At 44.3% G+C, this 15,156-nt stretch overlaps 2 long non-coding RNA genes across 2 annotated transcripts; one reads left to right on the top strand and one right to left on the bottom strand.

Annotated features, from left to right (window-relative positions):
- Positions 1 to 9,322: 9,322 nt before the first annotated feature.
- Positions 9,323 to 10,079, top strand: LOC115537762 (uncharacterized). Its single transcript, XR_003974864.1, has 4 exons — positions 9,323 to 9,358; positions 9,432 to 9,543; positions 9,725 to 9,845; positions 10,027 to 10,079. It is a non-coding gene; the product is annotated as an uncharacterized LOC115537762 (long non-coding RNA).
- A 1,328-nt stretch (positions 10,080 to 11,407) lies between these two features.
- Positions 11,408 to 14,938, bottom strand: LOC115537758 (uncharacterized). Its single transcript, XR_003974860.1, has 4 exons — positions 14,484 to 14,938; positions 12,832 to 12,997; positions 12,438 to 12,538; positions 11,408 to 12,256 (listed from the first exon to the last, which is right to left on the bottom strand). It is a non-coding gene; the product is annotated as an uncharacterized LOC115537758 (long non-coding RNA).
- Positions 14,939 to 15,156: the final 218 nt, after the last annotated feature.

The following is a 15,156-nucleotide window of genomic DNA, read 5'->3' as shown; positions in this document are numbered from 1 at the left end:
CTCTTTATTGTGGAGGGAAGTGTTCTCGTTAAGGGGAGAGGAATGGGACAGGGCCTAGTACTCATCTAACGAAGCAAGGATCAACAATATAAAGTCACTAGTTAAAATAGTAACAGGTAACTGTTGGAAAAGCGACGAGTAACTTCAATACAAGCACTAGTAACTCAAATGAGTTTGGCTTCTGGACGCAGTGTTCAAACATAGATACAGAATAGATGGGAATGAGCGCTGGTGGTGGGGAACAGGACGCTCACTTGAAGAGGCCTCCCATGATCATCATCCCCTCCCTCCTCCCCCTCTTCCTCCTCCACCACCACCTCCACCGCCTCCTCCTTCACCTCCTTGTCCCCCTCCTCCTCTTCCCCTCCTCCCTCCTCTATGATATGTAAACGAGCGGTTATGGTGGGAGCAGGACGCTCCCTTGAAGAGGCCTCCCATGACCATCATCTCCCCCAGGCGGGGCTCCCCGGTGGGCCACGGGGCGTCCCAGAGAGGGCAGCTCGTCGTTGCTGTCCACAGCGTCCACTTCTGGTCGACCAACCCCAAGGAAACATCAACAATCCCCACAGTAAGTAGCTAAGTAAAATCCATTCATAAGGCACATTTAAAAACTGTTTTCATTGGCCAAAGTGCTGTACATGGTGCAACCAAAGGCACATAATGGAACACAGGCCACCTTATATAGGTGGCCTGTGTTCAGACACTGGGTCAAAACCCAAAGTATATACACCGTCAATACAAAGACACATTCACAAACATCATGACCGGGTTTCTTACTTGCAGGAGTCGATGACGTCGTTGAGGGCGATGCTGGTCTCTGCGATGTTGGTGGACAGGACGACCTGCAGGAGACAGGGAACAACAACAGGAGATGGACAGGCAAGGGTGGATTCCAGGCAGCTGGGCAGGCAGAGGAGCACACGGGGTGGATGGCAGGCAGCTACGGGGTTGGTGATCCTGGGCCGAGGAGAACGCGGAGATTTAAAGGTCCCATGACATAACACCAGGTGTGGTGTGATTAGCCGTTACAAGCCGTTTTGGAAATCGGCCCCTTATGACATCACAGGTGGGCGTGTCCACCTAGATGTGTGCTGGATAGATCAGTCTACTAGCCTACCCAGTGGACTGCAGCAAACGTTGCTCATCTCTCCGTCAAGTTATTAAGATATGTGAACCTGTTTATGATTTGTATTTGTTAATAAACCATAAAGTTACTATCCATCTCGATGGATCCACATTTTTCTGTATCACAGGTAGTCGCATGTGTCAGTTTTAACTGTCTATCACCTACCTTCTCCTTAATCACATATACCAGTACTCACTGTCTATCCCTTACCTGCTCCTTGATCTCATATCAGCATTCACTGTAAGTAGTGTTGAAATAATGCGCATCTGTTTGTTAATCAAGCCATGTGTTGTTACTTATTGCATGTGGAGCCACTAGGGGGCAGTGAATCCACCTCGATGTAGTTCACCTTCTGGCCAACAAGAATAACGCGAAGGAGACACAAAGTGTGTGTGTGGGTGTGGGTGTGCACCACCTTGCTTTGGTACCTTTCTGAACACCTTCCGGTAAAAGGTGAAACAGTATGAGGAAGGAAAAAACAAGAGAAGAATCCAACCCAACAAGATGAATGATTTAACAAAGAGATAATAGAGGAAATAGCCCGGCCTAATAAAGAAACATAAATGACATGTGAACGTTGAATCCTGGCCCCTACGACCCAGTCTGACCCTGCTGTGTCTGATGGTACCGGTCATACAGTCAGGAGGTTTAAAAAAGTAATATGGTGATGATTAAAATGATAATTAGAACCCCTAGGACTCCTAATGTGATCGAAACGCTCCAAAGTGGGCTAGAAGATAATCTCTCTGGAACAGAAAGAGAAAATATTTATTATTCTTTCTCTAATAAGGATGAGAATAATAACAATGACAGCAAGACACATCCTAATTTCTTCACAATAAACATGACCCACATTTTTTTGAAGATGGCTTATCAGTTACTGGCCCAATGAACATGGTTTAGTGAAGAAGACAACGGACACCCTTTCCTTACTCCCCCAAGTGTAAAAACACAATGTTGCATTTTACACCACGGATGTTTGATTGACTTTGGTCATTTAAAATACGAGTTATTAAAATGTTTTTTGTAATACTTAGATTGAATTGAAAGTTAGAGAGAGTCGACTTTTCTCTTTATATTTATTTATTTTTGTTTAAATTAATATTGATCTAATAAAAAAAAAAATACGTACTGGCAATGATGGACAAGTATAACAAAATGGGGAACAACTTCACGTGACAAATGAAGAAAGAAGGAACAGAAATTGTTTGCTTTGCAAAAAACGTCTGCATTTTTATTTTCTTGCAGTGTATATTGTGTGCTTAATAACCATCAATATATGATTTCATTTCGTTTCAAATAATGTTTTTCTTGGAATTGGTATCCATTATTATCAATTTTATTTTCTGCTCTTCTCTTCAAACAAACCAATAAAAAAATAAAGAAACAAAGAAAAGACAAATATTATGTCTCCTCCATTTCGGACACTTAGTGCTTCCTCGGGATACCGAAGATAGGTGGTAGAGTTCCTCTTCCCATGTCTCTGCCCTCCTCCGTGAAATGAGCAAACCGTCTGCAATGACTATACACACACACACACACACACACACACACACACACACACACACACACACACACACACACACACACACACATAGTTGTTGTAGGTCAATGTTACGGTTGTGTTAATATCGGAATTCACAGCACATCTGCTTCAGAAGAACTATACCCTTCAGTATGGAGATTCTCCAACACAGTGGAGCGCCACCACTTCCTGAGATGTGTTAAGTCATGCTGTGGAAGATAACAGTATATCAGTCAGAATTAACTTCCAAAGACTGCAATGAGAGTAGACTGTTTGTACTCTACTACATCATAATTTTGCATTAACTTTAGCCATTTCATTTTCGTATATTGTGCTTTATATATATTTGTATGTATCTAGTATACTATTTGAAATTTCGTTGAGATAAATAAGTTGCATGCAATTATAACTATGATTTAAGTGTCTGCTATCGTGGATAAATAGGTTAGCTTAAGGCAGTGGATGTTTATGAATCCTAGAAATCCCCACCCAAATCTATTCTCTTGAGTCTATGAATCTATCTATATTAAGTTAATCTTTGATGAGTGTCTATTTGGTGTGTTTATCCTTATGGCGTGTATCTATATGGTGTGTAACTATGGTGTGTGTGTATCTATATGGTGTATACCTATGGTTTGTATCGGTCGTTTGTGTGTGCATATGGTTTGTATCTATATGTTGTGTGTGAATCTATATGTGTGTATCTGTGGTGTGTGCGTGTGTGACAGTTTGACCACTGTCCCTGTCTGTTTAACTGGCCATCAATAGCGCGCATTGATGGATAGTGCATGAACAGTAAACCTTCAAGCATACAATATACATACAAGCTCTTTATTCAAGCCACAAACACTCACAAACAATCTCTCCCTCTCACCATGGCTCGGTACTGCAGACTAAAAGAGTCGCGGTGGGGCTGAGGTGTTTAAATATGGTGTCAGGAAACACCTGCTGCCACTGATTGGCCCAATTTGGGCCAAACCATTTTTCCTTGTGTCAAAGGAGGACACTGAACATTGACATTGGACATTAATGAGCGACAAGCCTAAATGCACTAGTGAAAATCACTGATCTAAAAGTTGAAATGAATTTTAACATGCATGCTGTATATTTGATGAGTTCATTCATGGTTGACCTGCAATATGCCACAGTATTATAATCCCCCTGTTGATTGAGCCTGTTGATTGAGCATTTATTTTTCTAATGGATTATGTGATTTATTGACATTATTTGAAGTACCGGTTATTGATTTTTAATATGCTTGATTTATTATTGAGAATATTTAATAATTGATTATTTTGATTGAATTATTTGTTTTTGGAATTGGTTTTGAATGTTTTTATTTGACTATTTTCAGATATTTGGGGGTTGGCCTCCTCTGTATACTTGGCACTTATCTGACACTGTGGGGGAATGAATGTGTTAAAAACCTATTTGCAACTGTGTGCCTTGCCATCCTTTGGGTTTGAAAGTCCGGTGTATGAAGGTTACATTACCTTCGCGTGTGTGTGTGTGTGTGTGTGTGTGTCTGTGTGTCGCACAGTAAGGTGAATTGAAAGAAGACTTTTTTCGTTTTGAAGTATGAATCTAAATCCGACTCATCCCTTTAATTAAAATGAGGGAGGTCATTTAAGATCAAACACAGAGCTGAAATAGCCTCTCACTGTTGCCAAAAAGACCACAGGGCGCAGAACCTGCATTGAGTTTTACTAATTAGCTGCCGCAGCTCGCCTGCCAAGTGGTTTTCTTAATTAGTTAATTGGTTGCATCTGGTGTGTTTCACTTGAGAGAGAGCCGGACGGTACAGTGGTGTCTTCCACTGTTTGGCAGTGTAGCGTCTCTCAAACGTATGTTGTTGTGTTCACAGAAACCACAACGTGTGTGTGTACTGTTTTGTTGAGGTCTGTTGTGACTTATTGAACATCTCTTCCTGTTTCACAGGTTAGAGACTTTTTGAGGTAAAGAGGAGCATCTCATCTGAACCTGATGTGAGTAGAATTGTGTTGCAAAGCACAACTGACGTGACTTGTATGTTGAATATAAATCACTGATAATGTGTGAAGGGAAATCGGGGATTGTGGTGGTTTAACTCTCATTTGGACCATGAGTAAACTGTTCCTTCCTTCAAAGGTCTATCATGGATATTTAACTGCAGTTCTGTGAGTATCCCAACTTAACCATGAAGATGAACTGCAAACTGTAAGTCATTAATATCTCATTACTCTTTGGCACATTGATGTATTTTGGCTTCCTGGTGAGTTAACCTGTTACCTGAAGGTTGATCTGCGTAGTAAGGATGTTTTATTGGTTCATGGGTTACTTAGGTGTTTGGTTTATGTTGGTTTTAATGATTTGTTAAAATGGTTACAGGCTCCAAGTTATTGTTGTAAGCTGGAGCAATGGGTTGGGTTCTGACATCTGCAGTCTTCTTTCATTCTACTCTCCTGAGCTCTGCATCTTCATCACATGAGTGTTGCTTTACTGATGAGGGTGTGGTCTGAGTGAGCAGAGGTGCATACTGGGATACAGAGCTGTGTGAAGTCTACAGGTCTGTAGATGCGCCCCCTCAGGGGAAACCGAGTGTTTGAGAATCTGTCGTGACGTCAGTTACATGGACTGGAATGTTCTTAAAGATGGAGACAGGGATTCAGAAGGAGAAACACCAGGGGGAGATGAGGGGGCTCCTCATCTCAACGGCTAAAACACAACTTCAGTCTAACGGAGAACCATGGAACACATTCAACAGTCCCCTCCAGGCATCGTCACTCCTCAGGAAGGTTTCATTTCCAAGGTCTTATTTGGGGCCATCCCCATATGGATCCTGCTCCTCAAGAGCCACCCCCCTCCACTGGGTGGTCTTCTGAACAGATGACCTCCTTCCTGTCCTCAGGCTGACTAAAGCTGCACCGTTTGCGTCTGTGAAGGCCCCTCATTCAGCAAACCACTGGACTGCAAAGACATGACCTCAGAGACGTTGAATCAACCTGGGACATATTTTGGAGACGCAAAGCATAATCCATCACCAACGTGGGACGCCACTGAAGAATGTTGTGCATAATTTACGTCTCTGGAGACATTGGTAGTTCTGTTATGGGTGCCCTGGCAGGAGGTGTGGGGGGAGAAACGATGGAATGTTATTTGGCATGAGGTTTTTACCCTGCATGATTGTTTGGCCTTTTATGGCTCAGTGGTGTGTGTGTGTGTGTGTGTGTGTGTGTGTGTGTGTGTTTTTTTGAGCATCGCTAGGGTTCTACTGTGTGTGTGTCTCCCACTCACACCTGGCATGGGGTTCTACGTGCCTGTCCTGGGTTCTATGTGTGTGTCCGGCTTGCTTTGACCGTGATAATGTTCATACGGGGGTCTGTATGATTGGCTTGGGATATTGGAATGGTCAACTAAATCATACCTGATGGACGTCCACACGTTTACTCAAGGGCCTCCAGTAGGCATGAAGAGCCCGAGCGACGCTCCAGAGCGATATCCAACAGGAAGGAGAGTATCCAACAGGAAGGAGAGTATCCAACTCGAGTGTAAAAGGATGCAAGCGGCGTGTTCAGATCAGTGACTTCAAATTAGGACTACACCAATCAGGATCAATGGAGGATTGACACCCAAAGGAATTCCACAAGGAGAGTGACGTTGGAAAGGGACCTAAATGGATTTTCAAGATGACCTTCAGACCTGTAATGAGTCGGCTCTTCCTACCTGGCCGGATTGATGGAGAGCCCTGTGGAAACCTTCACTGGGGCTTCAAGGTATAAAGAGGAGAATGTTTCAATGGTATTCCATGGTACCCTGATGAAGACCGTTGTTGTGTTCCACTGGCTGAGGGGAAGAACCCACACATCTTTCTCTTGATCGTTCTCCTCTGAGAATCCTGGTGCCATCTTGAAGGATATTCCAGCTCATGTAACTGATGTCACGACAGTTTCTTAAACACTTGGTTTCTCCTGAGGGGCTTGTCTATAGAACTGACGACTTCAGACAGCACTGTATCCCAGCATGTATCTCTGCTCACTCAGACCACACCCCCATGAGTAGGATGCAACACTCTAGTGATGGAGATGTAGAGTTTTATAAGTAACGAGGGAGCAGACTAAGGTGATTAGAACACAATGGAATGTCCAGTCTGTTAATCTTTAAACCATGAAGATGGTTGGATAGTTCAGGAATTGGGCTTCTTTTTATTATGGGCAGTCCTTTCACTCGGATGCCCACGATGATGCCCATGATTTGCTGTTGGTGATGAGGCGGTCAGGGTGACGTTGCAGGGCTATGGTCGGCTCTCTGCTCAACGTTTAGATTGGCTCTGTATGGTTTATACCCGGAATAATCTAGATAATTGTAAAATGTATACACGGTTTTGTATTGAATGATTTTAGTTTTAAAGTTGTTGTGGGACGTACATGGTAGTTTGGTTCTTCGTATGGTTTTGAGTGATATAACTTGTACACACTGGGTGCATAATAATGTAAAGGTACACTGAATAGTAATGACCAACAGCAACAAACAGATCTCCTCAAGGTAAGTCTGTTGGCTGTGTTTTAATGAAGACCATCGCTGGACTTCAGGATCTTCCTCCGTTCAGCTCAAGGTGAGGCGCTGGTTCTGTTTGTTCTTTGGTTGGTTCCGGCCGGAATGTTCGGATTCCAGTCGGACGGTTTGTGCTTCCCGCCGTGGAAGGTTCTGAGTGCGGTCACTTGATTTAGTCCCAATGGTTAGCATAGAACGTTGTAGTCTTAACAACCATGAGAAACCACCTGGCAGTTTGTTGGACTGGAGTCCTCTGAGGGAATCTGGCGGAACGTTCTGGATTGTATTTGCGTAACCTCGAGCCGTTTCCTATTCTATTTCAGTCGGTTTCGATTGGGAATTGTTGCCCCTATCTTAAACAACTTAAGTCTGATATTAAATACATACTGATGCGTACGTCGTACAATATGTTGATAAATTCCGATGGTTGCGCCGTACTTTTAACCACGATGACGTGACGGGACTCTCACTGCGTACAAAACGGCGTTCTACTTGCGGGCCCATTTTTGACATCAGGGGAGGCTGAAAATCATTTCAAGGTGGAAGCTAATTTGACATTTCTTCAACGGAACCCAGCACCTGAATATGGCTGAGTATATTTGATTTAATATCGATACTGCTTAGAGTTCTTTGTTACTTCAACTTTTGTACGTTCTAAATATCTGCTGTCATTAATTGCCACAGAAGTTAAACCCTACCCAATGGAATGACGTTAAACAACGACTTTGGTTCAGTTACCAACTTCATAATATCAAAGCTAAAATAATGGCAGTCATTCCCACATGTTACAATAGAAGATACTCTAGAACTGTACAAGGTTAAAAAGGTAACATGTAGTTTGTCCCAAGGTGTCTGCCTCCTCACCCAGAGCCAGACCTCCACCTCCTCACCCAGAGCCAGACCTCCACCTCCTCACCAAGAGACAGACCTCCACGTCCTCCAGAACAGGTCAGTGCTCTGTGTGAGTAGTCTTCTCAGGTCAGTTTCAATGCATGGCCTGAACCACTTCTTTAAACTTGTGGACAGCTATGTCTTCATTCCCGAAAACGGGATGCTCATGTCTGGTCTCAAGTCTTTTCTAGCCTTGAGTTATAAAATAATAGTTCAATTAATTGTGCAACACTGTTTCGGTTGATTCAATTAAGTTTATTGTTGGGCAAATGCTGATATAAACCTGCTGCTGTAGCTGAACGGCGAGGCTGAGAGGCTGGGGACCAGAGGCTTGTGGTGCCAGGGTGGACCGGAGACGGAGGCTGGAGACCAGGGGCCCACAGCACCGGACCAGAGGGTAACCATCACCAAGCTCATCTGAAACACTAAAATCCACGGTAGTTTAGGTCTAGTTTTGATCATCTTATGACTTTAAATCTGTGCCAAGCTGTGATTTTAGTGAATTCATACGGGGGTTATGTAGTAGTCATATGAGCCATTAATGTTACTAGTGCTCCTACGACCGTAGAGGATGAATTGCTGAATGCGACAATCTGCAGACATTGTCTAATTTAAGTGTTTAAATTTGTATTCCATTTTACAAGTGAACCTCAGATGCAGGAGGTGGGGTGTGTTGCGTCACCAGGTGATTTACTGCTGAGATGAACTGGGTTTGTAACCAGACCAGGAATCCATGTCTGGAGGAGCCGCGCTGAAGGAGCTGATGGAGGAGCCGAGCTGATGGAGGACCCGTGCTGAAGGAGCTGTTGGAGGAGTCGTGCTGAAGGCCCTGCCTTGTGGAGGCCCTGCCTGGTGAAGGACCTGCCTTGTGGAGGCCCTGCCTGGTGAAGGACGTCTGTCATGGGGTAGATGGAGCTTGACTCGGAAGTGATCATCACACTCACTGCTACCACAAACTACCGGCGTTTGTACCATGTATACCAGACGACTACATCTGTTTTACCACATGTTGAAGCAAGACTTCCGCTGTTTTTCCAGACTAGGACTCTGTCTGAGGAGAGCTGCTGGAGGAGCTGAGACGCTGGAGGACGACTAGGAATCGACCAACAAGGATTCCTCGTAAGTTTGTTTTTAGTTACATGGTTGACTTAAAGGGCAAAATACAGCTGTTATGCGTTAACCAACTACCGCTGTGTTTTCTTACTAGAACGTGTTCCTGGAGAGGAGGCAAGCTGGTAGGGGAGCCGTGAATCTGGAGGATGAACATCACTCTACAAACAAGGATTGTAAGTTTGTATTAACCAAACAAACCGGGAATAAAGGGCTTAAAAATAAGACCAACTACATGTTCGTTACCAGACTTTGGGGCCAGACTCGCTCTGTTTGTTCCAGACCACGACTCTGGCTGTGGAGAGCTGATGGAGGAGCCAAGACTCTGGAGGAAGACATCGCTCCACCAACCAGGATCCTCGTAAGTTTGCCTAAAATAAACAATGGACTTGTTGTAACGCAGGATTAGTTTGTCCAGTACAAGTTCCGGCATTCTATTGTGGTTGTTTACCAGACAAACTACAGCTACTACTTTGTTATTAGAGCCCAACTACTCCTGTGTTTGTTACCTTACATCAGAGACAAATTGCGTTTCTAACCAGACCAGGAATCTGGAGGACTGATGGAGAAGCCGTATATCTGGAAGGAAAATCCTGAGGATCACCAGCACTCTACCATCAAGGATTCCTCATAAGTTTGCATTATCTGGACATGGTGGACTAGGTAGGGGGTTGGGGTTTCAACTCTCAAACCAATGGTGCCGGATTCAAGTCCTCAGAATACAGTGTGTCCTTGAGCAAGGCGCCCTAAAGCCTGCCTGCTCCTTAATGACTTATCTTTGGTTTAGATAATGTTGCATTTTTGAATAATGAACCTAATCAATGTCCTTGTTTGGTCCGGGCAGACGCACCTGAGCTGAACCTCACCTGATCCTGTTTGGTCGAGGGTAGACACACCTGGGCTAAACCTGCCCTGATCCTGACATTCTGCTGGTCCCGTCTCCTCAGTTCATCTGAGCCTTGTCCTCCAGAAGACCTGCTGAGCTCAGCAGTCTGAGGCTGATGGATCACTGACCTCCAGTGGGAGTGATCTTCTTGACCCGACATATAACCGTGTGCTTCCACACGCCTTTCCCTCACGTCTGTCACTAACCTCACTACTCTCTACTGCTTCCTCTTTTCTTCCTTCTCTCTGGTGCAAATCTTTACACTGAAGGCGCGTCTTCCTGCCCTCAGAGGGTTTAGCGTTAGGGTTGAGAGTCAGGGACAGAGCTGGTCAGGGAGGACTGCTTTTACACAAACCTCTCACTTGCTTTCGGAATGTTGGTGACATTTCGAAAAGATGAATTTGGAAAATGTTTTCCTCTGCTTTCCTTTATAAAATTGTATTACATTTCTGTCAAGTGTTTTTGTTTTCATATATTAAAATCCCACATTGACTTCTACATGTTTGGTGCTGTTCATTTAATTCTCCTTTCACTTGGTTCGTGTCAAGCTAAACTCCTGCAATACATTTAATATACATGATTGTTATTCAGCAATGTTCACATAATCCATTTTGTAAAAATATGAAACCTCCATATTACTACTAAATCCAAGCCTATTCATGTATTTAACAATGTACATACTGCCCCGCAGGCCATTCTCTGCTACTGCAACGCAAATGTTGATTTCCTGAGTGGTAGACATTCCTGGGGCCGGGTCGCCACATATGGCGGAGAATCGACCGAGGACTCGACCAAGCTACGGACCATTTTTTGAGTGAACGCCAGCCTCCAAAGCAGCCGCGACACAGCCGGAGACGAGGCAGCCGGAGACGACGCAGCGGGCGACGCCGGCAGCGGGAGCAGCTCCGCTTCAGGCAGGACCGCCGCTCCAACACGAGGCCCCGAAGCTGCATCAAAGGGTGGAGGAGTGTGGCAACCCGGATCCGGCCCAGCACCCCTGGAAGCAGTCTACCCCCAGATGGCGCCATTGAGGGCGTTGGAGCGGGGGCCAATTAACTAAATGCAGAGCACCTGAGGAACAGGTGGAGAAGCAGGGCTCGAATAGCCTGCTTCTCCACTCAATCAGGGCTCTCTCAGCCATGTGGCTCGGGCAAGGAGAGACAGGACCTCGTGGGATAGGACCGTCGATTCCTCCCAGGTTTCTCGTTTCTCGACTTTGTGGATTAAACAGGCCTTTTTGCCCAGTAAAGTTGTGTCCGGTTTGGGGAGGAGGCGGTTCACTGGAGAAGGCGGGTTGCCAGAATATACAGTACATCGTTTTTCAAAAAGTCTTTGAAAATGGCTGATTACAACTTTATAGGCCTAATACAAATAAAATGATCAATATTAATACATAACAATTGGTGTAATCCGTTGGAGATGGTTTTCCTTTAAATCTGTGTAGAAGACAATTCCACTGACGGTACAGTAAGATAAGGGACGCATGTTACAACTCATCCATTCATTGCCTTAAAGATTAATTTTGGTTTCACGACTTCTAATAAATGTCAAAGTAAAAGAAAATAGTGGGATCATAAGGATGACAAATGTCAACGCTTTTCAAGTGACCAAACAAATCGTGTATTTAGTCAAACGTTTCATTCCCATTAATCCAGACTCATGTTTCTTTGCTCTTGGACGTGTGCTCTGTGGTGGGTCACCAAGGTCGTCCATGTTGTTGTTGTTGTTGTGGTGCTGAAGATGCCTCGGTTGTACCCATCACATTGTCTGTTTGACCTTTTCAAAGTCTTTTTCTGTTGCAGAATAAAAATATCCTCCCAGTCCATCTCAGATGAAGACACCGGGCAACATAGCGGCAGACTCTAATCCCAGCAGAGGACTCAGAGGTCAGAATCAGCCCCTACAGACCACACCTACTCACCTTTTACACACCTCGGCCTCACTCCTGAAGCTGGTCAGTCCCTCCTACAAAGAACCCCCCCCCCCCCCATTCTACTGTTTCACCCCTAAATTACAACGTAAACAAGGATCCTGGCTCCTGAGACCACAGTCTTACCCTGCTGTGTCTGATGGTACGGTAATAAGGTCAGGAGGTTGAACCCGTTATCTCACAGAGGAACGACTTCCTGGTCGTTCCTCTGGGTTCAGTACTTTGGTTGTTTGAGCTCCTTCCTCGTCCTTCTTTGGCCTAGGAGTAACAAAAATGTTATATTAATAATAGCTTCATAATCCTATTTGTAAAACTACACAGTCCCACATCACTCATAAATAACCCAGAATTAACCTCCCCACCTTTCTCAAGAAATTCTATAAAAATAAAAATGTGTAGTAAACATGTTATTAATGAATGCTGAAAGTAGTGGTTTTACCTTTATCGGTTATATGATATATAAACTGTTGATGGCGATGATTAAAATGATAACGGGATCCACGACTCCTAAAATGATCCCAACTGTGCTAGAAGATCCCTCTGAACAGAAAAAGAGAATGTTTCTTATTCTTTCAATAATAATAATAATGATAATAACACTCATTATAACAATGACTGCAATACACATCCTAATACCTTCACATTAAACATGTTTCAATCACATTGTCTAAGGTGGCTCCTCAGTTACTTGTCCAGTTTACATGGTTCAGTAAAGAAGACAATGGAGACCTTTGCCTTACCCCCCCATGTGTTGTAAATAGAATGTCGCTTTTTCCCACCACAGGTGTTTTAGCATCACACAGATTGCTTTTGTATTTACACCAAGAGCCTACCTTCAATAGGGTCTTCCAATATCTTCGGTTCAATGTGGGTTACGTCTTCTTCGTCTGCGTACCTGAGAGTACACCTGTACGTCCCTTCACTCTGGGCTGATGAGGTCACATACAGCCGGAGGCTGCCTGATTCAGACAGGTGGTCCTTTACTGCATGTCTTCCCTCCTAGCATAATGTTAATAAACAACTCAGTGGATCAACTGAACGTTCTCGTATGTCTCCATTCACCCCTTCATCAGTGGGGAGGGAGGATATTACCCCACAAACAACAATGGAGTCTCCATTCACCCCTTCATCAGTGTTTGGAAAGGATATAACCACACACACGACAATGGAGTCCGACTTTTTTAACCACACACACATACAAAAAAACTATAAGTAATCTGGGGAAAAATATACAAACACACACTCACATACACACATACAATAGATAAATATTGTAAATAAGAAACTGTTCTTAATGTTTTATCTGGAAAAATAAAGGTTAAAAAAAAGAATAAACACATAAACATGCGCACATTACCGAGTTACAATTATGTTTATTTATTTAATCTAGAAATCGCTGAAGTTCCTTCCTTCATGAAACATAGATAATATAACTGTCATCAGAGTTAGTGAGAAGCTTCTACCGCTAACCCTCCAACGTGTTTCAGGACATGAGTTTAACTTATCTAAATCATCATTCAGAGTTCAAGTTATGCGAGGGCACACCATCCGCGAGGATTGATTCAACACCAGTGAGACACCAGTAAGACACCAGTGGGACACCAGTGAGACGTTCTGCCATTCTTCCAGAACAAACAAAGGACTGAGGCCTCCTCAGTGCTGCCCCTGCTGGCCGGACCTCCACACTGCAGTCATGTCCAGTAGATAGACGATAGCCCAGAGCAGCGGGCCGCGCCCTCATTCTCACCGCTCCCCTGATCCTCACCCCCTGAGAGGGTCCTAAACGCTGGGCCTTCTCTTTAGTCCTGGGGGGCTCTCCCTCACAGCAGAGGGCTCCTAAACGCTGGGCCTTCTCTTTAGTCCTGGGGGGCTCTCCCTCACAGCAGAGGGGTCCTAAACGCTGGGCCTTCTCTTTAGTCCTGGGGGGCTCTCCCTCACAGCAGAGGGGCTGCTTCAAACCGACTGACTGATTGACCTCTGTTCAGGATGGTGAGGCCCCCCCCCCCCCCCCCCCCCCCCCCCCCCCTTCAAGGGCCCCTAATTGGGCTCCTAATGGCTGCTGTTGATTCTGCTTTTGTTTTGTTTGTTTAATTATTCTTATAAATTAAACAAAGTTCCGTTCTGTACGCAATAAAAGGTTGTTGGTGCTTTAACCAAGTACGACCCCTAGAGGGCAGTGTATCTAGTGTTGATTGGGTGTAGAGATGACACAGTCGGCATGGAAACGAAACACCTCTGACGTTGGGATTCATTCATTGGTTGAAGACGGAAGGAGGAATGAAGGAAACAATTAAGTGAATCCAATATAATACGTCTGTAAATAAACAGATGTAGGGAATCAAGAGTATTGTTACTCCTGGGGGCGCAGCGCCAGTGAACACCCCCGCTATTTTTCAAAAACCCAGGTACTACCAGCCAAGTTCTTACCATGCAACTTGCGAGTTGAATAGCAACTAGCCTTGAATTAGCCGAGGTAATAACTTACTTCCGGGTTTGTCCTGTGGTTTGATCCGAGGTGTTTCCGACAGCGTGTTTTTGGGGTTGTTGTCTTTTATGTCCCTTAACTCAGAAGTTTTCAAAAAATAAAAGTGTTTCCTAAGCTTTTCTTTTTTTCCAGTTGTAGTTTGATACTCTGAGAGTCCCAGGATTTCCCCACAGACGATATAAAGTAGGCTACAGCATTACTATACGATACGTTGACTTTGTATGGAGTCGAACGCGCCCGTTGCCTGGAACGCGTCTATACGTTGACTTTGTATGGAAGTTGCGCCGCCCCTTCGCTTTTGGTGTGAACGCGCCATTACTTTAGTTTCACTAGAATTTCACATAAACGATGTGACGCAGTTAGCTGTGATTCAAAGCTCTTCCTCTTTCTGATCTGTCTGCCATAAGGACCCAAGCAGCTCAATCTTTACTTTCAGAACCTTTGTTAATGTTCTGTCTCGCTTCTAAACACTTCTGTTATTTGGTGAACACCTACATCTCTTTATTCCCTCCTTTCCTTGCATTTGTTATTCTATATTTCCATTCAACACGGGCAGCACACGTTTCGTCACAAGCAGTGGTGTAGTGGTCCCTGGAGAAGTGGGTATACTCTAAATGTTTGCCCTTTTTTTAACGCAGCCCAGAAAAACACCCTTTTTTAGAAACAGTGATAT

The sequence above is a fragment of the Gadus morhua genome, chromosome 23, assembly GCF_902167405.1.
Source record: "Gadus morhua chromosome 23, gadMor3.0, whole genome shotgun sequence".
NCBI lineage: Eukaryota > Metazoa > Chordata > Actinopteri > Gadiformes > Gadidae > Gadus > Gadus morhua.
Note: the sequence above shows the minus strand (reverse complement) of the source record. Positions and strands in the feature narration are given on the sequence as shown.